Genomic DNA, 24,190 nt, shown 5'->3' with positions numbered 1-24,190 from the left:
GAGAGAGACTAGTATGCTTCGATCTGCATTCAGACTCCACAGCTCCTTCTCTGAGTATGGATAGTATTTTCCATCATGAGTCTTTTAGAATTGTCTTAGATCTTTGTATTGCTGAGAAGAGCTAAGTCTATCAAAGTCAGTTATCATATAGCATTGCTTTTACTGTGTACAATGTTCTCCTGGCTGTGCTCACTTCACTCAACATCAGTCCATGTTAAGTCTTTCCAGGTTTTTCTGAAGTCTGCCTGCTCATCATTTCTTATGGAACAATAGTATTCCACTATATTCACATATCATAACTTATTCAACCATTTCCCAATTGGATCCCCTCAATTTCCAATTCTTGGCCAACACAAAAAGAGCTGCTATAAATATTTTCGCACATGAGTTCTTTTCCCATTTTTGTGATCTCTTTGGGATACAGACCTAGAAGTGGTATTGCTGGGTCAGAGGGCATGCACAGTTTTGTATCTCTTTAGGCATAGTTCCAAATTGCTCTCTAGAATGGTTGGATCCATTCACAACTCCACCAATAATGCATTAGTGTTCTAATTTTCCCACATCTCCAATATTCATCGTTTTCCTGTTTTGTCATGTTAGCCAATCTGATAGGCATGATGTGGTACCTCAGAGTTGTTTTAATTTGCATTCTTCTACTCAATCATGATTTAGAGCATTTTTTCATATGACTATAGATAGCTTTTATTTCTTTGTCTGAAAACCACCTGTTCATATCCTTTAAGCATTTATCAATTGGGGAATGACTTGTATTTTTATAATTTTTTCTCAGTTCTCTATACATTTTAGAAACGAGGCCCTTCTCAGAGACACTGGCTGTAAAAATTGTTTCCCAGATTTCTGCTTCTCTTCTAATCTTGGTTGCATTGGCTTTGTGCAAAAACTTTTTAATTTAATGAAATCAAATTTATCTTTTTTGCATTTCATAATGTTCTTTATCTCTTGTTTGGCCACAAATTCTTCCATTCTCCATAGATCTGACAGGTAAACTATTCCTTGCTCTCCTAATTTGCTTAGAGCATCACCTTTCATGTCTAAATCATGTGCTTATTTTGACCTTATCTTGGTATATGGTATAAGATGTTGGTCTATGTCTAGTTTCAAGGCACTGGAATTTCTTAAACATATAACATAATTGTACTCCACGAATTTATTTTTTAAAATAAAATATTACCACCATATTTTGCTACTCAGGGTATTCTTTCCTTCCTCTCTCTCCCAGAGATCATCCCTTATAACTAAGACTGAAAAAAAAAAAACAATTCAGTAAAACTAACAAACCCATTGAAAAAGCCTGACATTCTATTCCAAGAATGGGTGGCGGGGTCTTTTCATGTCTCTACTTTGGGGTCAAGCCTGGGCATTGGTCAACATTAACGTTTCCACTGTTCTGTGGTTGTCTTTTCCATTCCCATTGTTATAGCCATCATGGATGTTGTTTTCCAGATCCTCCCTACTTCCATTTGTATTCATTCATATAGATTTTTCAATTTAGTTTAAACTTATATGAATGATTTTCAATTTACTTTAAACTTGTATGAAAGATCCAAGTTATACCACTTAACTTGAATTTTTCTCATATTCACATATGCCTTAATTCCCAATGAGTGGGATGAGTTCATATGATTCTGCCCTGTCTATGTGTCCATTCCCATCCTACCCTCTCCTAACTCCATGCCTTTCCTTGTCCTTTGTCCCATGTCTATATTGGATCCTCTTCCACCTGAATCTGCTTATGCGTCTCCCTTTTTTGAAATCCCCTCTCAACCCCTTCCAAGAAAGTGTCTCTGATCCCCTGGGTAAAAATCATTCTTTCCCTCCTCCTGATTCTCTGCCCTTTTCTCATCCTCCTTCATAAACTGTAAACTCCATTAAACTGTAAAGTCTCTGAAGGCAGGATCTATATCACTTTATTTTTATATTTGTACTTAATAAGCACTTATCAAATTAAATTATGTGTGATTCAACTATCTGTGCATGTGCATTCCTTTTTACGTTATATGTAGTTTGTGTGCTATCTGTGTGGTATAAGTATATAATATATGGTATAGATATATTTGGTATATGGTATAGTATCTGTATATGTGAGGGTATTCCTGTGTAGAAGGGAATTATTTGCAGAAAGCCTTCTTTCATTAAGTAGAAGAAATGAAACTAAGCAATCTGTCATAACATCCCACACCCTAGAAGTCTAGGAATCTACACTGCAGGCATATTCTGAAACTGAACTCACAGAAGATATCTTGGGTACCATGAAGGAGGTGTGGCCTCCTCTCTGCTCCCTCAAATGCCTGACCTGACAACCAGTCTGCTCCCCCTCCCCAAGCAAAAAAGACAAGACAAGGGTGCACTGGGCATGGACAGCACTTCTGGGTGCCCCTGACATTTTTTGTCTCATATCATAACATCACCAGGTAGTTGCTGCCCACAGCTTCCACTGGGTAAGCACTGTGGCTATGTGCCCATTACTTTCTGCCCCTGGGATCAGATTAGGGTTAAGCTTTAGGGTAGGTGTGGCCCTACTCAAGTAGTGCTGCAGCTTGTTCCAGGTATCCACGGTGGAAGCTGCACGTGAATGTAATTTGTATACATACCGCAAATACAATTTATGTGCACATACAGATATATATGTGTATATATATATATATATATATATATATGATTATATATATATACACACACACACACACACACACACACACACACACACACACACACACACACACATATTATACATTATGGGTTCACAGACAGAAATGCACTCTTGGATCTGTTTTCTCCCTCAGGGATCTTATTTGCTCTCATGGGTTTAACTTTCATTTTTATTAAATATGACTCTCAAATCTATACATCCAGACCTATTCTCTCCTCACTAAATGCCTGTTAAACATTTCCCTCTAGGAATCTCATGTTCAAAAGTAGAATGCAGTATCTAGGCCCCCCTCCTACCAAAACAGCCCTTTTCACTTCCTTACTTGGGCTGATTTGAGCAGCATCTTTCCACTCCCATAACCCTCTCCTTCACCCCACATATCCAAACAGTTGCCATCTCTTACAGATTCTACATCCACAACATTCCTCTCATCTATTCCCTTTCTTTCTGCTAACATGGCCACCATCTTGACTCAGGACCTCATTATCCCACCTCTGCTATTGTAACAGCCTCCTAACTCTCAGCTTTCATTCTTTCCTTTCTCTAATCCGTTGATGTAACACTTTTGCTAAGACATGGGCCTGCCCATGAGTATGCCATGCTCTCTGTTACCTTCAGTATAAAATGTCAACTCCTCAGCATGAGATGTAAAGCCCTCCTTCACAGTCAGGCTCCCCTTTACATTTCACATGGCTTGCCTTCTGTGTTCCAGACAAATTGGCCTCTTAGGTCTTCCCAGAACTAACCATTCTATCTCTCTCCTGAATTTCATAACTGGAGTTTATGTTCTCAGTTCCACCTCTTAGAATCCCTTATGGAGACCACAGATGATCTGAAGCTTCCTTATCCCCGCTCCCACACTCAGTAAGAGTGCCCCCCCCTCCAGGGCTCTTAGAAGTACTCCTGAGGGGCAAGAGGGTGGCATTTTGATTGTCTGATGCATTGAAGTATAATCCACATATACATATGCCCACACCTACATATAGTAACCCATATGTAAAGAGGCAGCCTAGTGTTGTTAAGGAAAACACTGGCTTTGGAGTCAGAAGATTTCAGTTTGAATCTGAAATCTAACTCATTATATTTGACAAGTCACTCAGCCTCTCTGGTGTTCAGTGCCCGCCTCTAGAAAATAAGAGGGTTGGATTAGGTGATGTCTGGGATCCCTTCTCCCTATAGAGGCATCTGGTGGTGCGGAGGATAGAGCATTGGGCCTAGAGTCAGGAAGACCTGAGTTCAGATCCAGTCTCAGACACTTCCTAGCTATGGGACCCTGGGTAAATCACTTAATAGTAGTTAACATTTGTTTAATGCTTACCATGCACCAGGCACTGTGCTAAATGCTTTAAAATTATTATCTCATTTGATCCTTGAAACAACCTGGGGAGGCAGGAGGTAGGTATTACTACCATCCCTAATTTAGGTATGGGGAAACTGAGGTGAACAGAGCTTAAGTGACTTGCACAGCTGGTAAGTGTCTGAGACTGGATTTGAACTCAGGTCTTCCTGAGTCCAGGCCTAGTGCTCTATCCGTTGTACCACCTTACTACCAATCTGTTATGCCAGTCCCTTAATTTCTATTTGCCTCAGTTTTATCAACTATAAAATGGGCATCATAACAGCAAGGTTATTGTGAGGATCAAATGAGATAAGATTTGTAACAAGTACTTGGCATATAGTAGATACTATAAAGGTACTTATTCCTTTCCTGCTCTTAAGTTCTAAAGTTCTTTTCAGTTCTAACATTCTATGCTCTACATTTGCTCCAACATTCTCTTGTAAGGTTCCTTCCTGCTCCACAATTCCACGTTTTTTGGCCTAACATCCTTTCTGGTCTCCAAGACTCGAATCCTTACTGTTGCACAGAACATTACCTTCCAGGTGTTTGAGTAGTGAGCTACCTTGGAACACAACTATGAAACATCATGTGGAGACAGTTAGTGCGGCTGAGTGAGATGGGCAGCAGACCATCCAAAGGTGGCTTCCTCTTTTCTGGGTGCCAGCTGGGTCAGGTCCCAGGCTGGCAGAAGAGCTGCAGTATTCTTCATTCACAGATCAAACAGCACATGACATCCATCTGTGTGCCCATTCTGGCCTGTGGCCCACCACTGCCTGGAATATAGCGTCAGCCACCTCAGTTTCCCTTCACAACTTGTCCAAATGACCAGTGCAGGAGAGAAAGAACAATGCCGAGGGAAGTCAGAGCCAGGCATGGGGCAGAATAACCTGGGACAGGTTGTCTGGGCTCCTCTCTGATCCCCTTCTCTTTCTGTCTCAGAGGAATATGGTGCCAAGCCCTCTCAGGTGCCACAAATCCTCTGAGTGGGCAGTGATTGACCTCAGCTGTTTTGGTTTACAGTTTAGGGGAATTACAAAATCTCAAAACAAGAGAACTCAAAGGGGCATCTGGCCCAACCAGTAACTAATCAGAGATCCCCATTTCCAACATCCCAGATGAGTGGTCATGCAGCACCTGCTGGAACATTTCTAGGGATGGGGAACCCTCTCTCTTTCTTAGCAATCCTTTCCTTTACTGGACAGCTGTTATCGGGAAATTTTTTTCCTATAGGGAGCTAAAATTTGCCTCTGGAACCAGACAGAACAAGTATAATCCTATTTCCCCCTCCCCAATTCTTCTTTCCTCTCTAGGCTAAACATACATAGTTCTTGCAATCAATTGTCCCATGCATGGTCTTCAGACCCATCCCCATCCTGGGTACCTTGCTCTGAATGGTCTCCAAGGCCCTTTAAGGTAGACTGTTCAAAGCCGTTTATACCAAGTTCACTTCCTACTTTGGTCACTTCCTTGTAGGTTCTGAGAGAAGACTTGCTAGTTGGGAGTAGGGGAGAGATGTGTCTGTGGCAATCCTTCCTTCATCTTTAGTGTCCAGGGTCACTGTCAGTCAAGGCACTAGTACAGAGCCTGTCTCTTCTACCAATTCCTGCCAGAGCATGCCCTACCTATAATATGAGTTGGCCTTAGATTATAAGATGCTTGAAAGGATGCAGAGAAAACCCATCTCATCCAAATGAACTCTTTGCCCTTACATACACACATACACATGCACGCACACACACACGCACACACACACACACACACACACACGCCTGTTAAAATCTCATCATTAGAGGCAGCTAGGTGGCCCAGTAAATAGAGCACTGGGCTACGAGTCAGGAATATCCGAGTTCACATATGACCTCCAACATTTCCTACCTGTGTGATCCTAGACAAATCACACATCCTCAGTTTCCTAAACTGTGAAATGGGGATAACAATAGTACCTTTCTCCCAGGGTTATTGTGAGGATCAAATGAGATAGTAAACATAATGCACTTAGTATAGTGCCTGGCACATAGAAAGAATTCAATCAAGGTGAGCTTTTATCAGTGGGATTACAGATTTTGAGTGGAAAGGGACCTTAGAGGTCATCTAGTTCAGCTCCTTCACTTTACAGATGGGGAAATTGAGATTCAAAGAGGCTAAATGACTTGTGCACTAGTAGGTGGCAGAGGCAGGATTCAAACCCAGGCCACTTATTTAAAACCCAGAGTCCTGCCATTATAATGTAGCTACAACTCTTTGGTTCTAGAAGCCCTTATTTAAATCATTATCAGGCTAAATGGTTCCACCAGGCAAAATCCTGTCCATTCCTCAAGGCTTATCTGAGATGAACCTGTAATATTATAACCTCCAAGTTGGAAAGGCAGCAAGTCACAGGCACTACATTTGGGACTGGAGGAATTACTTTCAGATTCTAGCTGTGACACAGTAGGTAGGTGGCCAAAAGGATAGAATGCTGGGCTTGGAGTCAAGAAGTCTCATCTTCCTGAGTTCAAATCTGACCTCGGACACTCAGTAGCTGTGTGACATTGGACAAGTCACTTAACCTTTTTTGCCTCAGTTTCCTCATCTGTAAAATGAGCTGGAGAAGGAAATGGCAAACCACTCCAGTATCTCTGCCAAGAAAACCTTGAATGGAGTCATGGAGAGTCGGACACCACTGAACAAGGCAAAGCTACTTGTAGCTGTTGTTGACTGGGCAAATCATCAATCATCTCTGGAACACTTTCCTGATCAGTTGAGGAGCTGTGTCACAATCAGTTCTAAATCATATGAATGACTTCTCCCTAAGCAGCAATCTCCTCTGTATCACCCCAGGCAGCAGTTCTTCTGTCCTTGGCAGGAACCTCTCAGGGTAACCCTTTCCCTTGAGCTTAGGCTTATAGAAGCTAAACTCTTAGGTTTAGGGCTGGAGTTAAACACAAACTTTCTTGAATTCTAATCTTATCCACTTTCTGCCCTGATCGGGGTCACATAGGAATTGCCTGCTTCTCTCTTATGGGCTGAGCCAGAAGGATGTTACCCCCAGAGGATGCAGCTGTTAGAGCCCAAGGGCTCAGACCCAGAAGTCCCAAAAAATAGATTTATATTTGGAATTTATCTTAGAGGACATCTGAAGAAATTGAGACTCAGAGAAGGGGAAAGGACTTGTTTGCTCAAAGGCCTGCTCCAGAGCCAGTTCTTTTTCCCTTATTGTATGCTGCAAGGCAAAGGTAGATCTTACCGCATTCCCAATAAGAGAGCAGTTTGGTCCAGGAAAAGAAGTAGATGAACTAAAACATATGGGAGTGAGTCCCAGGTCTGCCACTAAATTCACTATGTGACCTTTTGACAAGTCACTATACATCCTCTCTAGACATCAGTTTCTTCATTTGTTAAATGACAGGTTTGGAGTAGACGATATTGTCTGGAAGCCACATGGATTATATCCAGAAGAACATGGCCAGGATGGTGGAGAGACATTAAGCCCCAAATTAAAATGATATTGGGAAATATTTAACAAAATACCTAAGATGTAATAAAACATAAATAATGCTAATATGTGGTTTTCTACATCAATATGCAGTCATCAAGGGTCCTAATATATAAATAGATAGATAGATAGATATAGATAGATAGATAGATAGATAGATAGATAGATAGATAGATAGATAGATAGATAGATAGATGATTTAGTGTGTTTCTCACTCCTCCATCTCCCTGCTTCTATTTGAGTTTGATACTAGTCCTCTAAAGCACTTAATGTGAGAAAATTTTGAGGAACCGGGCACATTTACCACGGAAGAGAGAAGACTCAGGCAGGTCATGGTGGCCATCTTATATCATGTAAGAAGGTACGAGACTTATTTTTCTTGGCCCCAGAAAGAAGAAAAAGGAAAAGTGCATGAAAGTAACTGAGAAACGAATCTCTGCTCAATAAAAAGAAGAATTTCCTAAGGCTTAGAGAAGTCTAACAATGGGACAGAACTTTGTGTGGAATCTGAGCTCCCAGTTAATTATACTTGTTACATCGAGGGCCTCTTCTCAGAGGTGCAATTCCTCATAAGGGTGGGCATTGGACTAGACCAGGGTAATCAGACTCAAATAGAAACAGGTCCCTGGGCTGCATGAATTGACTTAGAAAACCACGTTAAAAACTAACATTATCTATATTGCATTTTGATTTATTTTGTTAAACATTTCCCAATTACATTCCCCACTTCCCAAATGGTTCAGGCTGTTCCCCAGACTTTTGTAAAGCATGCAGGTCCAGGTTTGAGAGTTCCGGACTAAAGGACCAGAAGTCATCTCTTCCATGTCTAAGTCTATTATGAAGATGAATAATTAAAAATCATTTCCTGTGTTTATGGTACTTTTGAGTTTATGAAGCATTTCTCTCTCAACATACCTATCAGACTGTGAGGGCAAGCATTATTATTCCCATTTTACAGATGATGGAACTAAAGTCAAAAAAAAAAAAGAGGTCAAACCCCTTGGCCAAGATCCTATGCTTAGTAAATGGAGAGTGTGGACTTGAACCCCAGTTTTCCAATGCTTCTGATGCATCATGCTGAGTTAGGTGAGATTAATTGATTTTAAAGGTTCCTTCCTACTCTAAATTCTCTGAGCAAAAGACTGAAGAAACTACATAACAAGAAAGCATGCAAATTTCTCCAGAAGAATCCAGCAAACTCCAGCCTGCTCTGCCTTCTTGGAAAGGTTGGCCCCAGCGAACCTCCTATTGGAAATTCTTGGCACTGCTAAGAAAGTGATTTCATCAGCGACACATGACCCTGGTCCTGTGGCCCCACCCCATGGCACACCCGATCAGGCAGGTATAAAACAGAGAACCAGCTTCAGCACTCTCAGCATCTTCTCTCTGGCATCATGCATCTCAGTGGCCTCTTCTCCCTTCTGCTGCTCCTGGTCCTTGGGACCCTGCTGTCTGAGGCCTCAAAAGGTTAGTGAAGGTGGTGAGCATGGGAGAAGGCAGACCTGGATTGTGCAGAGGTGGGGAGTTCTGAGAAGTCAACTGAGCCTTACAGGGGGCTTGGCAGGGAATCTCCTACATCCTCACTCTCTCCCTAGTCACGAAATCCAGAATGGAAATGCAGGAAGATGTGATATCTTTACTAGCGATTGAAAGAAAGGAAGAGAGAGAGTCTCCTCCACACAGGAGGTCCAAAGGAGAAACCACAGGACAGGAGCTGAGGGGAAGGATAACACTTCAGCTTCAACATGCTGTGGCCTTCATGTGGGAAGTTAAACTAGAGAGAGGCAAAAGAGTTTAGAGACAGAGCATGGGGGTTGGGGGGGAGGGAAGGGGAGAGAGAGAGAAAGAGAATAAAAGAGAGAGGTTTCATAACATTTAGAGCCAAAAGGGACCTTACAGATGAGGAAACTGAGACAGAGAGGGGAAGTGATTTGAACAAACTCAGCCAAATAACAGAACTAAACCCTCTGACATCCAGACTGACACTGTTTCCATTAACCCACCATACTAGGCCAGATTCCCAGCTCCTTCCTCTGGGCAGGTGAAACCATGAAAAGCTTCAGAGTAGAGAAATAAGTTACTCAAGGTCACACGGATAGCAAGGGGCAAAGCTAGGACTTGAACTCAGGTCTTTGGACTGCTGTATTCATTACTGTAACCTACCTAGACTTTTACTATTACCCTAAACTGCCTCTTAACCCTGAGTCCTTTCAGAAAAGGACCTGCCCTAGAGATCACCGAGCCCTTCAGCCTATGACCTGACCTCCTGGAGACAGACCTAGCTGTGATAATCTTTCTCCCTCCCTTACTCCTTCCCAGTCCCCTCCAGTTGGATTTAGGTGTCTCTGTGACATAAGAACTGGCAGGTGAAGGCAGCAAGCTAAATGTGGGCATTTCTTTCCTTTAAGGCACACCCCCTCCTAAAGGGCATCATCATCATCATCATCATCTCTCACACAAAAATCATGTCATGAAGAGCCGCCCTACCAAATCTCATCCTTTACCTAAGAGCTACTCTTCCGCCAAGCACTTTGATTCAAAGATGATCCCTCCTTCTTCAAACAAGATATCTCCTACACCCAAAAGTCCAATTCCTTGGAAGTCAGGTACTGGTCCTCATGCTATCATATGCTGACTTATACCTAATCCCACCTCCATGCCCCAACAAATGCCAAGAGGACTGGCTATCCTCAGTAAAGGGCTGCTTGAGGTGAAAACCTAGTGAGGGAGAGGGTGGGGGGGATTTAGGCAGGGAATATGGAGAGGAACCAGGCTTAAAGTCCTCCTCTCCAAGGAAAAAATGAGAAAACAACAAAGAGAAAGATGGCCAGAATAGAACAGGATGCGGGTGAGGAGGGCTGGCCGAAGAGACCTGTCCTTGAAATAACCTTGACTTTGCTACTTACTGCCTAGATGTCCTTGGGTAACCATTCCCCCTCCCTGGGCCTCAGTTCTCTTTTGTAAAATGAGGGGATTGGGGTGCATGATCTCTAAGGTCTTTTCCGGTGCTAAATCCTTAATTGTATGATCCCACTACTAACAAGCTAGATGAGTTTGGATTACGTGATTTCTTTCTGACCTTCATTTGAGCATCATTCAACAAATATATGTTAACTCTCTGTGGCCCCAGAGGATAGAACTGAGAACAGCTGGAAGATTTCATTGGGAGGCATATTGGGGTTCAATATAGGAAATAACTTTTTGTTAGTTTTTGTGAGGGATCGGGATTAAGTGACTTGTCCAGGGTCACACAGCTAGGGAATAACCTCTTAATAGTTATCTGTGTGAAAACAGAGTGGACTGCCTTGGCGGGTGGTGAGTTCCCTGTAAGTGAAGATGTTTAAATAAAGGCTGGATTATTCCCTTTCAAGAACTTTGTACAGAGACTTCCTACTTCAGGCAGGAAATGGATCAGATAAATTCTGAGGTCTCTTTCAGGTCTAGAGTGCTTTGATTCTATGATTCTGGGAATCTCCTTTAATCTTTCACAACAACCTTGTGAACTGGATAATGATAAAGATTATTTTTCTCCTTGTTAGAGACAGAGAAACTGAGACTCAGTTAAACTAAATGACTTGAACAGAATCACATAGCATAATCATCAGTATTCTGACTCCTAGCTCAGTGTTCTCAGAGCCCTGGGTCTGGAGTCAAGGAAGACAAGTTCAAATCCAGCCTCAGACACTACCTGTGCTTGGACTAATTACTTAACCTCTGTCTGCCTCAGTTTCCTCAACTATAAAAGAGGGATCTTAATAGCACCTACCTCCCAAGTTTTGTTAGGAGGATCAAATAAGATATTGATACTTAGGGGGCATTAATAAATGCTCTTTCCCTCCCCTTACCTCCCCTTTTTTCTTTCCCTTTCCTTTCCCTTCTTTTTACTGGACAGTAGCATCTCTGGGAAAAGGCTAAGCCCTTGGAATTGGGCAGGAGACAAGGAGGGGCTGCTCTTTCAGGGTTTATGTATGTGGGAGGTGCTTTCTATGTCAAGGTATACTGGTCTGGCCCCCAGTGCTCTATCCCTGGACTAATCCTTTTGTCTCCCTCAGTTTAAATTCACAGGTGAAGACCATGGAGCTCTAGAGCTGAAGTGTCATCCTTCCCTCAAGTCTCTGCCCTGGGATTTCTCCTTTGGACCTCTGAGTGGGAGAGATTGTCTCCCTTCCTGGGGTCTTTTCTTCCTATCATCAGTAAAGACACAACATCCCCCTGCATTTCTGTTCTCTATTTTGTGACTAGGGAGAGGGTTTCCTAGGAAGTAGTATGGCGGGTGGGAAGGAGATGAAGCCCCAGGGCAGCCCCCACAAAGCTGTCCTTGGATGTGATTTAAGATGAAGGAAGGCAGGCTCTTGGGGCCTCCCTACCCAACCCCAAGAGAGGGAATATGGCACAGTGGAATGGGCACTGGCCTAGGAATCCCATGACCTAGGTTCAAGGCCTTGCTTTGACATGAAGGAGCATTATTATTATAGAGAGGATTTGGGTTCGAAGCTCAATATTAATCCTCCCACCACCACCAATTGTCTTCCAGTTAACGTGACCAAATCTCACCTTAGACTTAGAACCAGCAGCAAGGTCTTTCCCACAAGCTCCTACCAGTTCCCAGTCAGGTCTCCACCTACTTCTCTTGTGAGCCCTTCCCTGGAGCATCTTATTCCCCAGTATCCTTTCCTAGCTCTCTTGTAGAGAGGATTCAGCCCTGAGGGACCCTACAGTCTCTTCTTCTAGTGTCCCCTGGTCCTTCATTTCAAGGTCACCTCATCTTTTAGCCTTGGCAGGTTCCCCACCCCTATTTCAACAAATGGTCTTTGAAAGGTTCAGGGAACACCACTCTCTCAACCCTCTCTGCCAGGAATGGCTAAAATTCCTTTGTCATCACTTAATGGATCATAGGGTTATAGCTCTGGAACTAGAAGAGGATCTCAGAGACCTTCTAGTCTGTCTTATTTTACTGATGAGGAAACTGAGGTCTAGGGAGGTTAAATAATATATCCATGGTTCTTTGGAGCATCTCCCCTCCGGAATCCTCTGCCACAATATGGATCCCTGGGGAGAAGGAAACAGGCATCATATTCTATCCCTTGACATAATGATGAGAATGAGTTTATGATAATAGGAATAGCACAAGGGGGTTCTTTACTCATGGTTCCATGAACTTATTTTTTAAAAGATATATTGACAATTGTATTTCAACATAATTGGTTTTCTTTGCAATCCCACTTATTTTATTTTTTGTATCTTAAAACTGTCTTCCCAGAAGGGGTCTATACATTTCACCAGACTGCCCAAGGGGTCTATGACATTCATAAAGCATTAAGACGCCCTAGTTTAGAAGGTTTCAGAGAGGTAAGGTAAGTTGTCCTATGCCACATAGCTAGTAAGTAGAGGAGTAGGCAGAGAATGAGGATGAGTACTAAAAGGACCAAAAATGCATAGAAAAAGAAATTGAGCATGCACTTTTCTGATTTCATATTTTGCTGAAGCTTCTGTCAGCTTCTCCATCAGCTTCTCCATCCTGGTCAAAAGAGAGTTCTCAGGTTAAGCCAACTGGCCCTGTAGGAGCAAGACAGTACTGTACTATGCGAAGAGCAGGGGTCTAGAAATCAAGAGATTTGGATTTTGTTTTGGTCTGCAGCCTAATCGGTCCACAAGTACTTATCAAGTATCTCTGAGGTGCCAGGCACTGGACTGGGGGCCAGATATACAAAGACAAAGAAGGATGAAATAATCCCTGACCTAAATGTGAGACCTTGAACAATTCAATTAAACAAATATTTGTGGAGGACCTATTACTAAGGACTTAGAAGTCCTTAGTAGAAGCTCAGGCTTCTAGATGACTCTCCAAGATTTTAAATTGTAGAGAAGGTGCTGACCAGCCGCTGTAGAGGGAATCTCCTCACCAGGGAGAAATCCCAGGCCCAGTTCCTATCACTATTTAAATTCAACATGGTAGAACTTACACTACCTTGCTTATCTCTGTCCCCTCCTGAACTTCCTTCTTCCCTCTTCTTTCTGTTTTTTTAATGTTTCATTGCCATTCTTTTCTTCCTTTTTTGTAGCATTATCACTACCCCTTCACTCCTCTCTATAACTCCCCCCCCATTCCCAACAAAAGCTGCCTCTTATAACAAAGAAATATTTTCAAGTAAGTAAACCATCGAAGCCCCAACACTAGGTCTGGGAAGCCAAATGGGGCAAAGTTGAGCATGACCTCTTCCTCTTCCACCTCCCCCACTCCCCAGCTGCCCAAATTTACCACGTTTCTTCCAGCCTACTGTACTAAGTAGTTGGCTGCCCAGGGTCAACAGGGTTGCCAAGAGAAGAAGGCCTTGGGCCTCATACTGCTCTCTGGGAGCTGGTTGAGTCAAGCAAAGATGGGGGTGTCTGATAATAAAGGACTTTTAATCTAGACTGGTCACTGAGTCAAGGGAAGGGGAGTGGGAAGAAGGGCACATGCCACCTTCCTCCTTCTGGGATACACCCTGCTCCACCCCACCCCCCAACTTGAGATCAAGATATGGCCTCTAGAGGAGTAGGGACGTACACAAGTCTTTGGGAATGTGGCCACAGCAGCTCTGTCCCAACCCCACCCCTCCCAGGGCTTCCCCAGAGCTACCTCTTACCTGCCTGAGACCCAGATTTTCAGCTTAGAAGAGAAAGTCTTTAGGAGGGGGTGTAGTGAAATAAGGAAGAAAAGGGGGATATGAGCAGAAGAAATCTGGCCTCCTAGAAAGAACTCTCGATCAAGAGTCAGGAGCCCTGGGCTATACAGTTAGACCACATCACTTACCTTGTCTAGACTTTGTTTCCTCTTTCTCCTCATCTGGAAAACAAGAGATTGGGACAGATGACCTCTACAATACCCTCCAGTTCTATCATTCTCTGCTTCTGTCACCATCATAACTATCTCCGACCTCTGCCAAAAGAGGACAGACCTTGGAGTTTTTGAAACCAAAGGAGGTGACCACCTTGACCCTTTTTTCATCTGTCCAGAGGACAGAATAGAAAGAAATTAGTAGATGAACTTAAGGTAGTCTGTATAGCAAGAAGTGTGCTAGACTCAGATTCAGGAGGCCCATGTTCCCATTTAGACTGTGATACCTTTTAGCTAGGTGACATTTAGGCAAGACTCAGTTTCCTCATTTATAAAATAAGAATAATAATATTTGTAGAGTCAGAGAACCTGAGTTTGAATTTCAAGTTGTTATTTCCTAGTTGGGCAAGGTTGTCTTCAATATGATATGTTCCCAGTTCATGAGGGTCAATTGTTAAACTTTTAGGTTAGGGTTAGGGGGCAGCAAGGTGGGGCAATGGATAGAGAGCCAGGCCTGAAGTCAGAAAGACTTATCTTCCTGAGTTCAAATGTGGCCTCAGATACTTCGTAGCTGTGTGACCCTGGGCAAGTCACTTAACCCTGCTTGCCTCAGTTTCTTCATCTCTAAAATGAACTGGAGAAGGAAAGGGCAAACTACTCCAGTATCTTTGCCAAGAAAACCCCAGATGGGGCCGTAAAGTATCAGATATGAGCGCACAGCAAGAAGAGTTTATTTGGTTTGGGATAGGGAGTGGTAACTCAATCAGACCTATACTTTAGGAAAATCACTTTGGCAACCAAGTTGGAAGATGAATTGAAGAGAAAAGAGACTTGAGGCAGAAAGACCAGTTAGAAGGCCACTGCAAAAACCCAGGCATGAGGTGGTGAGATGGTGACTGTATGAGTGGAAAGAAAGGGAGGCATCTAAGGAATACTGTGAAGGCAGAAATGACAAGACTTGGCTATAGATTAGGTATGAAGGGTGAATATAGAAATCTTAAACTCAGTATATCCAAAACTTAACTCATTATCTTTTTCCCAAAATTTCCAAATTTCCTGTTACTATTGAGGACACCACCATCCTCCCAGGCTCCCAGGCTTGAAACCTAGGTGTTATCCTCAACTCTTTACTACCTCTCACTTCCTCTCTTCCATATCCAGTCTGCTACCAAGACCTGTCAATTTCTCCTTTGCACCATCTCTCAAATCTACCCCCTTCTCTCCTCTGATACTGCTGCCATGCTGGTGCAGGCCTTTATCTTCTCAAGTCTGGACTATTATAATAGTCTGCTAGTTGATCAGTCTGTCACTCCCACTCCAGAACATCATTCAGATGTCAAATTGATCTCCTAAGTATTAAGTTTTATCATGATATCCTTCACCCCACTCGATAAACCCAATGATTCCATATCAATTGCTGAATCAAATATAAAATTCTGTTTGGTATTCAAAACCCTTCCTAACCTAGTTGCTTTCCCCTCCATTTTTCCAGTCTTCTTAGAACTTACATCAGCTCCCCAGTCCCCACCATGGTCTCTTTAATGCAGAGAAGCTGGCCTTTTGGCTGTTCCTCAGACAAAACATGCTGTCTCTGGCCCCAGGCAGTTTCACTGGCTGTCCCTTATACCAGGAATGCTCTCTTTCCTCATTTCTGCCTCTTAGTTTCCTTCAGATAAAATTCCACCTTCTTTGGAAAGCTTTTCCCAATTCCTCTTAATTCTTGTGCTTTCTCTCTGTTGAGTGTCTCTAATCTATCCACTATATATATAGCTTGTTTGTATATAGTTGCTTGCATGTTATCTCATCCATTGAATTATGAGCTCCTTGAGAGCAGGGATTGTCTTTTGCCTTTCTTTGTATCCCCCCACAATTAGCACAGTACCTGACACATAGAAGGCACATTATAAATGCTTACGGACCAACTGATTATGAGACAGGAGTTAAGAATGACAATGAGATTGGGAACCTGGTGACTGAGAGTCAGTGTCACACTTAGCAGTAATGGTTGGTTGGATGGTCGGTCGTTGTTATTGTCCTTTGTCTTCGAAGAAGAGGACCAAAATGACATCACTATGATGAAGTGAAGCTTCATTGTGTCTGACTGTGGCTGATCAGACCAATATGAGCTTGGAATGCTCTACCACAGGTTGGGCACAGTCCATGTGCATATTTGGGGTAGATATCCCAAATTTGCGCATCCTGCATTTACTTTGTGCTGTCTCAATTCTGCTTTGCTCAAAGAGCACAGCACGCTTTCTGTTGTGGGCATGCCATGCTGAGTGGTCCTGTGCCAGTGTCTCCCATGTTGGACAGTAAAATCCAAAGTTCTTGAAGCAGTAGTAGGGGAGTTAGGAAGAAGAGAGGATTTTGCTTGGAAGTGGGGAGGAGGAGGTAGGTAATGTGTTCTGTTCTAGACACGTGAGTTTGAAGTGCCTAAGGGAATACATTTCAAGATGTCCAAGAGGCAGGTGGTGGTATGCTATTATTTCTCAGGAGAGAGATTAGGGTTAAATGTCTAGATGTAGGAACATGTTCACCAAAATAATAATTGAATCCATGTTAACTGATGAGAAGACCAAGTTAGATAACATAGAGAAAAAATGAAAGAAGGCTCAGGATAGACCCTGGAAAGATGCTACAGTTGGTGGGTCTGACTTGGATGAAGATCCAGTAAAGAAACAAGGAGTCATCAGGTAGAAGAAGAAACAGGAGAGACTGGTGTCAAGTTAACCTAGAAAATAGAATATACAATGTCAAATGCTGCAGGAAGGTCAGGAAGAATGGGGACAAAGAAAAGTCAATGAGATCTGGCTGGATAGGAGATGGATAGGAGGAGAGTCTGCTGGCAAAGTCAGGAGAAGATGCAATCCAGGATGCATGTAGAGGGTTTGGGTTTGGGTTTGGCAGGGAGAAGAGCCATCTTTTCATGTGAGATGGGGTGGAGGATGAAATAGTTGGGAAAGATGATCTAATGATTAAGGGGAGGGGAAAAGAGGGAGCCCTTGATGAATAACTTTAGTTTTTTTCAGTGGAATAGAAGTCAAAGTCCTCAGTTGAGAACGCTGAGTGGAGGAAGGTGTCATAGAAGACTTGAGGAGGGTGAAAAGCTATACAACAGCATCTGTAGTGAGTGGGAGATTGAATCCATTCAGGAGGGAAAAAGAATTGCCTTTCTGCAGTGAGAGGCCACTGAGATCATGGAACAAATTTATAATGGTCCCATTCATCATGGTTCTGTGACTTCTTCTAGCTCTGTTCAACAGCATATGAATATTGAGGAAAGATGGCGGGGATAATCTAAGGTTGGGACTTGGCAAGGCATGATTGGCAATAGGACAAGGGAACAAGGGATTTGCATATAGATTGTAGCCTTGAATTGATTTACCAAAGACATACAGGGAATAATCATTTTTGTTGCTGTTCAGTTGTTCCTGTCATGTCCAACTCTTTGTCAGACCCCATTTGGGGTTTTCTTGGCAAAGATACTGGAGTGGTTTGCCTTTTCCTTTCCCAGCTCATTTCATAGATGAGAAAACTGAGGCAAGCAGAATTAAATGGCTTGTCCAGCGTCACACAGCTAGTAAGCATCTGAGGCTGGATTTGAACTCAAGTCTTCCTGACTCTAGGCTCTGACACTCTGTCCACTTCCCCACCTAACTGCCTGTATAACAATAATAATTAGCATTTATATCACACTTAGATTGGCAAAGTACTTTACATATGTTAATCCTGGCCTGGGAGCTATTATTATCTTCATTTTATAGATGAAGAAACTGAGATTGAGAAAGGTTATGACTTGCCAAGGAGTCAAAGAACTAGGAAGTGTCTGGGGCCAGATTATAGACTTAGGTCTACCTGACTCCAGCTCAGAGCTCTACCCACTGGGCCACTGAGAAGAGAATAACCGATTTGGGGGTATATACTAGGAAAGAACAGAGGATGTAGAAATATTAGAAGCAACTGTGAGGACAATAACTGGGTAAGGAAGAGAGAAAGATCCAAACCAAAGGTTAGGATTCGATGGAGGATTTTGGAATTCCTAAATAGGAAAGTAGAACATTTGTAGTTGACAGCAATATCAAGGGTGTAACCATCTCTGTGTATCGCTGAGGTGGAGTGGGCTGTTGATTGCTTGAAATGGGGCATCCAGATGGAAATGGCTAACATGTGGCTGAAGATTCAGTACTGGAACTCAGAAGACAGCTGGTAATTTACTAACTAGAGCATGAGGGAAGAACTAATTGGAGGGGGCCCCTATAGATAAAATGAGTGATTTTAGTGCCAGGGACCTAGAAATGAAAAATGTGCTTGCATCCAAGTACGTATCAGCATTCTTCTTAAGCTGTGGTTTGCAGAACTGAATACAGTACTCCAGATGAGATCTGGCAAGGCAGATGTGGATTTATCACTTTCCTGTTCCTGGAAGCTTTGCTCCTTTTAATGCAACTCCAAATCACATTAGCTTTTTTGGCTGCTACATCATACTGCTGACTCATCTTGAGCTTTCAGTCCACTAAACATTCCAGATTTTTTAAAAATAAAATTCAGAGTAGCCACAGAGCTATAGCTAGGAAGTTTAGGCTCTGGGGCAAATTCGATAGAGGGCATGTGTTCTAGGCTGGGGCTGACTTGGAGTAGTCCCTTGGTTGTTTATACCTGGTACTGGAACAAAATGAAACAGTCATAGTTAATTCAACAGTAAAGGAAAGGAAATTTACTTCACTATCGCATTGGGAAAGATGTTCAATAAGGACGTTAGGAGTTGATCCATCTAAGCAACGCCCCTCTGCCTCTGAGTTGCTCTGGTCTACCAGCCAGCTATCAGAGACTCTCTAGAGTTCTTCATGGCTGTTTTGAATTCAGGTAATGAGGAAGTGATGTCAATAGCCAAAATCTCTGGTTCTCTGGAGCCCTGCCTCAGGAGCATCACCATTGTGGGACTCTCTTCTGGGACAAATCTTTCATGAGATCTTCCCTGCTTTCTCTCTCTCCCTGATCTCCTCCAGGACAATAAAGGTACTCTAGTCTCCTGATTGAACTCTTATGCCCCTGCATGCTCTGGCCTATCATGAGGTGAGCCTCTTGTGGTCTCAGAGGACAAAGTATCAACATCTGCCAGGAAGTTGAATCTCAAGGGAGGACCTTAAATAATCTAATCTCATGCTTCCCTCAGTAGATCTCTGTTCAGCCACTGATATTCTTCCTGGATTCATTCTTTCCTCAATGGTTAGCACACTCATGAAGAGTCAGGCACAACTGAAATAACTGAACAAAAACACTCTTCTAATCCATCTTGGACACACAGAGAGATGGTCACATCCTTGATCTTGCCATCGCCCACACATATTCCACTTTCTTGTTCACAAACTTGGAAATCCTATGATCTGATTACAATAGTTTAATTCAATCTTTCCCTATGTCTTATGATCCATAACCCTAGTCCTCATCCTCATAGTGATCTCCATTCTCTCCACTCCCCTATTAATTCTGAAACTATCACCTCTGTCCCAGCTCTACTCTCTTTCCTTACCTGCCTTGGTTCCTAGAGTAACAAAATGCAATTCTACACTATCTTTTACTTTCCAGTCCTTTATCCCCTTGTTCTATCACCAATCCCGACTTGCCAAATATCAACCCTTTGCTTCACTCCCACCATCTACCTCCTTCACAACATCTCTTATACAGTATATGTCTCCTCTCCACTCACCCAGGCATCTCCTCACCTTTCACCTGGACTATTGTGATAATCTAATTGGTCTCCCTATCTCAAGTCTCTTCACACTCCAATCCATTCTCCACTTGGTGCCCAAGTGTTTTTCCTAAAATGCAGGTCAGATCATGTCACACATATTCTCCTCTACTCAATAAACTCCAGGCTTCCTATTACCTCTAGAATAAAACAAAAACTCTTCTGTTTGTCATTTAAAGTTATTCATAATCTGGTTACTTCCTGCCGTTACTCTTCTTACACTCAATTTCCCTCTGTGCTCTCTTTGTTTGAGCTCACTGATCTACTTGTAGTTCTTTGAATGTGACATTCCTTCTCCTATCCTTTGCAATGATTGTCCTCCATGTCTGGAATACTCTTCCCCCTTATCTCTGCCTCTTAGTTTCCCTGGCTATCTTCAAGACTTAGCTTGAGTTCTTTTGCAAGAAGTGCCAGTGCTCTGAGATATTGATACCTTCCTCTCATCAACTACTTTGTATAGATTCTGTATGTACCTCATTATTTCCATATTTTCTCCCCAGTTAGAATGTATACTTTCTGAGAGTAGGCATTATTGCCTTTCTTTGTATCCCAAGCCCTTAGCATAGTACCTGTCATATAGTAAGCACTGAATAAATGCCTGATTATAGGAGATGGAAAGGGAGAGAGGTCAGCATGGTCAGTGTGTGCTTCTTTTACCCCTGAACTCCAACTTCTAGCTGATTCTGGGAGCTCCCAGGTAGAATAGATTCCAAGGCCAAGTAGTGAAAGCTGGATGAGAGACACCTAGCTTCAATCTGGTGGGATCTCAAGGGTATGAAGGTCATGGGACCCAGGGAAGTTATGGTCTGAGTGAGAGAAGGGGACAAGGCTCATTGGGTGGCCAATGTTGAATGAAGAAATGCAATCCTGTCCCCAATCCTGAGAGAAAAAAACAATCCCAACCTTTGGGACCAGGATATGGGTGTCTGAAGCAAAAACATATACCTTCCAGGGTAGGGACAAAAAGGAGATAAGCAGAGATGTGGTATTACAGGAAAGGAAGCCATTTGGTAGTTTCTGATTTTAACTAATTATTCTGCTAAATGCTAAACTAAATTGTTTCTGGATTATTGAAAGAGTAAAAGTGCTATCAGCACCTTCTAACTTTCCTTGTCCTTGGGCAAAGCCCCAGACACCATAGTTATAGCTACCCACCCCCATCCTGCCATATGTAATGACTGAGATTGGTGAGTGGATAGTGACAGTTTTACTATCAAAGGGGAGCCACGGGAATGAGTGGAGGATAGAGGCAGCTGAAAATTCTGCTTGAGCATCTGGGTCAGCAAATAATTCCAGACTGTACTGAATGCGCACTGGGCCCCAGTCCCCTAGTCTCATCCCCAAATGGCAGCGAATGAGGCACCTTTCCATGTAGATCTCAGTCTCAGTTCCTAATCTCTGAGACCTGGGATGCAAAGGTTTTCTAGCACCTTTGGTATCATGAGGTATCTCTGATGGATCTACTCATGTTCTTAGATGCATGTGGGTCTCTTTTATCAGGGGTGGGGAACCTGTGGCCTCAAGGCCACATGTGGCCCTCTAGGTCGTCAAGGGCAGCCCTTCGACTGAATCTAAACTTCACAGAACAAATCCCCTTAATAAAAGAATTTGTTCTGTAAAACTTACCCTATACCTTCCTCACAGGTTTGTTGCGAAGAAAGCACTTTATAAAACTAGAATCGATAAATTTCCAGCATTACCCAAAAGTGAGTTGCTGTTGCTATCTCCTAGTTTTGATATTTGATATTCGAGATCTCCCCAAGGAAGGCAGCAATTGTGTTAATGCTAGGAATGCAGGATAAGAATTTCCCAGGTCTCTCTCCACCTCCTTTTGATTTTGCTAAGTGAAGCTCTCAGGGGGATATGCAGGGCCTACAAGAGAAAAGATGGGAGTTGGAAAGAGTCAAAAGGAATTTTCTCAACCTAAATCTGATAGTAGACTGGGATCAGAGGATGGCAACAGAGGCACAAACAAAGGAGTTTGAAAAGGTCGACTTAACATGAACCCAAGCGTTTCTGCTGGCTTTTTCTGTCAATCTGTCTATCTGAAGGCAGGTGTGGACCACAACTCATTTAAAAAAAAAAAAAAGCTGAAATAGCTGGAGGGTATGGCCAGAAGCCCGAAAGCCCCTCCCTGTGGCTGAAGCCACAATACAAGTGAAGTTCAAGAGAATCCCAGCAGAGAGCAGCAGACAACCTAGAGAGAGCAGCCCAGTGGCAAGAGCCCTGTGGGAGATGATATAAGCAGCTAGCCACACATCAGCCTGTTTCTGGTGGGCATCACCAGAGCAAATGATGACACCCACAGCCATTGGCCAGGGTCAGTGTCAGAGACAGAGAGGTGGTTAGGTGGAGATGCTATCAGAAGAGTATGTTTCCATGGTTTGGACTCCTAGATCAGGGGTGAGGAACTCTCAGCCTCGAGGCTACATGTGGACCTCTAGGTCTTCAAGAGCAGTCCTTTGACTGAACCCAAACTTCACGGAACAAATCCTGGATTCAGTCAAGACTTAGAGGGCCACATGTGGCCTCAAGGCCTCAGGTTCCCCACCCTGATCCTAAATGCCTGTTTGCCTTTAGGTGGTGCAGTGGATAGAGTGCTAGGCCTAGAGTCAGGAGGACCTAAGTTCAAATTCAGCCCCAGACACTAATTAGCTGTGTGACCCTGGGCAAGGCACTTAACCTCAGTTTACTCATCTGTAAAATGGGGATAATCGGACACCTATTTCTAAAGAGTTGTGAAGATGAAATGAGATGTTTGCCAAGTGTTGAACACAGTCCCTGGCACATGGTAAGTGTTATCTATATAAATGTTAGTTATTATTATCACGTGTCTTCAAAAGGCATGCCACTGTGGCCATACTTGTCTCGTACATGTGCTCCTATTCACATTGGTGGTGTAAGCCAGAGAAACAGTACACTCCTGTGTGTATAATTTTACTTGCTATTTATTTGGTTATTCTGTTTCAATTACCTTTTCTTTGAAATAAAATGCCTTTTGCTAGAGATAGCTATGCAGCATGGTAGGTAGAGCATTGGGTCAGGAGTCAGGAAGATCTAAGCTCAAACTCAGCCACAGACACTTGCTATCTGTAGGACCCTGAGCAAGTCACTTAACCTCTGTTCCAGTTTTTCCCTTATTTTTTTCAAAATGGGGATCATAAGAGCATCTACCTCACAGAGTTGTTGTGAAGATCCAATTAAATAATACTTACGTAGCACTTGGAACAGTGTCTGGCACATAGCAGATACTTATTAATGCTTCTTCCCTTTCTTTTCCCTTCCCCTTCTGGGAAAAGGAATGTTAAGAGAGGATTGGGAGTTACCCCAGATTTCTACAGATTTACAAAGCACATTGTATGCATCATGTCATTTGATCCTCACTATATCCCTGAGAGGTAGATGGTGCAAATGGTTACCTTCAGGGAGCAGTTAAGGAAATGGAGGCTTATGGGGATAAAGTGACTTGTCGAAGGTTATGAAATGGCAGAGCTGGGACCCAGGGCCTCTCATTCCAAATCCAGTGTTTTTTCTATTATATGATGCTGCATTGTAAGATTTGTTCCAGCTTTAACATTCTGGAAAGCAAGGCTTCTCCCCACTCAGCTCCAATCCCTGAATACCCGAAAACCCTTCATTCCTGGACTAGGTGGAGAGATACCATCCACATTGCTGAGGGAGGAAATGCTACACCCAGAAAATGGGCCCCTGAGGACAATCTGAATCCTGCTCATCCTCACCTCCCTCAGGAAGCATGCTGATTTATGATACAGTAGGGGAAAAATCCAGTTCTGAAACCAGAGGAACAGGTGCAAATGTCATTTCTGAAGGTGATTACTACCTACGTGCTTTAGACAAGTCACTTAATCTCTCATTATTACCTGCATGACTTTAGGCAATCTCTCTGAGCTTCTGTTTTCTCCTCTCTAAAATGTGAGGGTTGGATTAGCTGGCCTTTGAGGTCCCTTCTAGTCCCAGATCCAGGGTCCTTTAAACCCCTTGGCTTCTGTTTTACAGCTGAAGAAACTGAAGTTTCATCAGACAGAAGTTAAGTGACTTGCCTAGCGTCACAGAGCTAGTAAGGGTCTAAGGCTGAATTTGAACTTGGGGTTCCTGACTGTAAATTCAGTGATTTATCC

At 43.0% G+C, this 24,190-nt stretch overlaps 1 protein-coding gene across 1 annotated transcript in view; it reads left to right on the top strand.

Moving 5' to 3' along the window:
• The first annotated feature begins 8,796 nt into the window (after positions 1 to 8,796).
• The window catches only part of WFDC5 (WAP four-disulfide core domain 5), a 34,821-nt gene continuing 19,427 nt past the window's right edge, over positions 8,797 to 24,190 (top strand). The window contains exons 1-3 of the transcript XR_011972382.1: positions 8,797 to 8,952; positions 9,894 to 10,091; positions 11,538 to 22,842. The gene's annotated coding sequence lies outside the window, so the exon portion shown is untranslated. The remainder of the gene's footprint in view (positions 8,953 to 9,893; positions 10,092 to 11,537; positions 22,843 to 24,190) is intronic.

Source organism: Notamacropus eugenii, chromosome 1, assembly GCF_028372415.1.
Source record: "Notamacropus eugenii isolate mMacEug1 chromosome 1, mMacEug1.pri_v2, whole genome shotgun sequence".
NCBI lineage: Eukaryota > Metazoa > Chordata > Mammalia > Diprotodontia > Macropodidae > Notamacropus > Notamacropus eugenii.
This window is presented reverse-complemented; position numbering and strand designations above follow the sequence as displayed.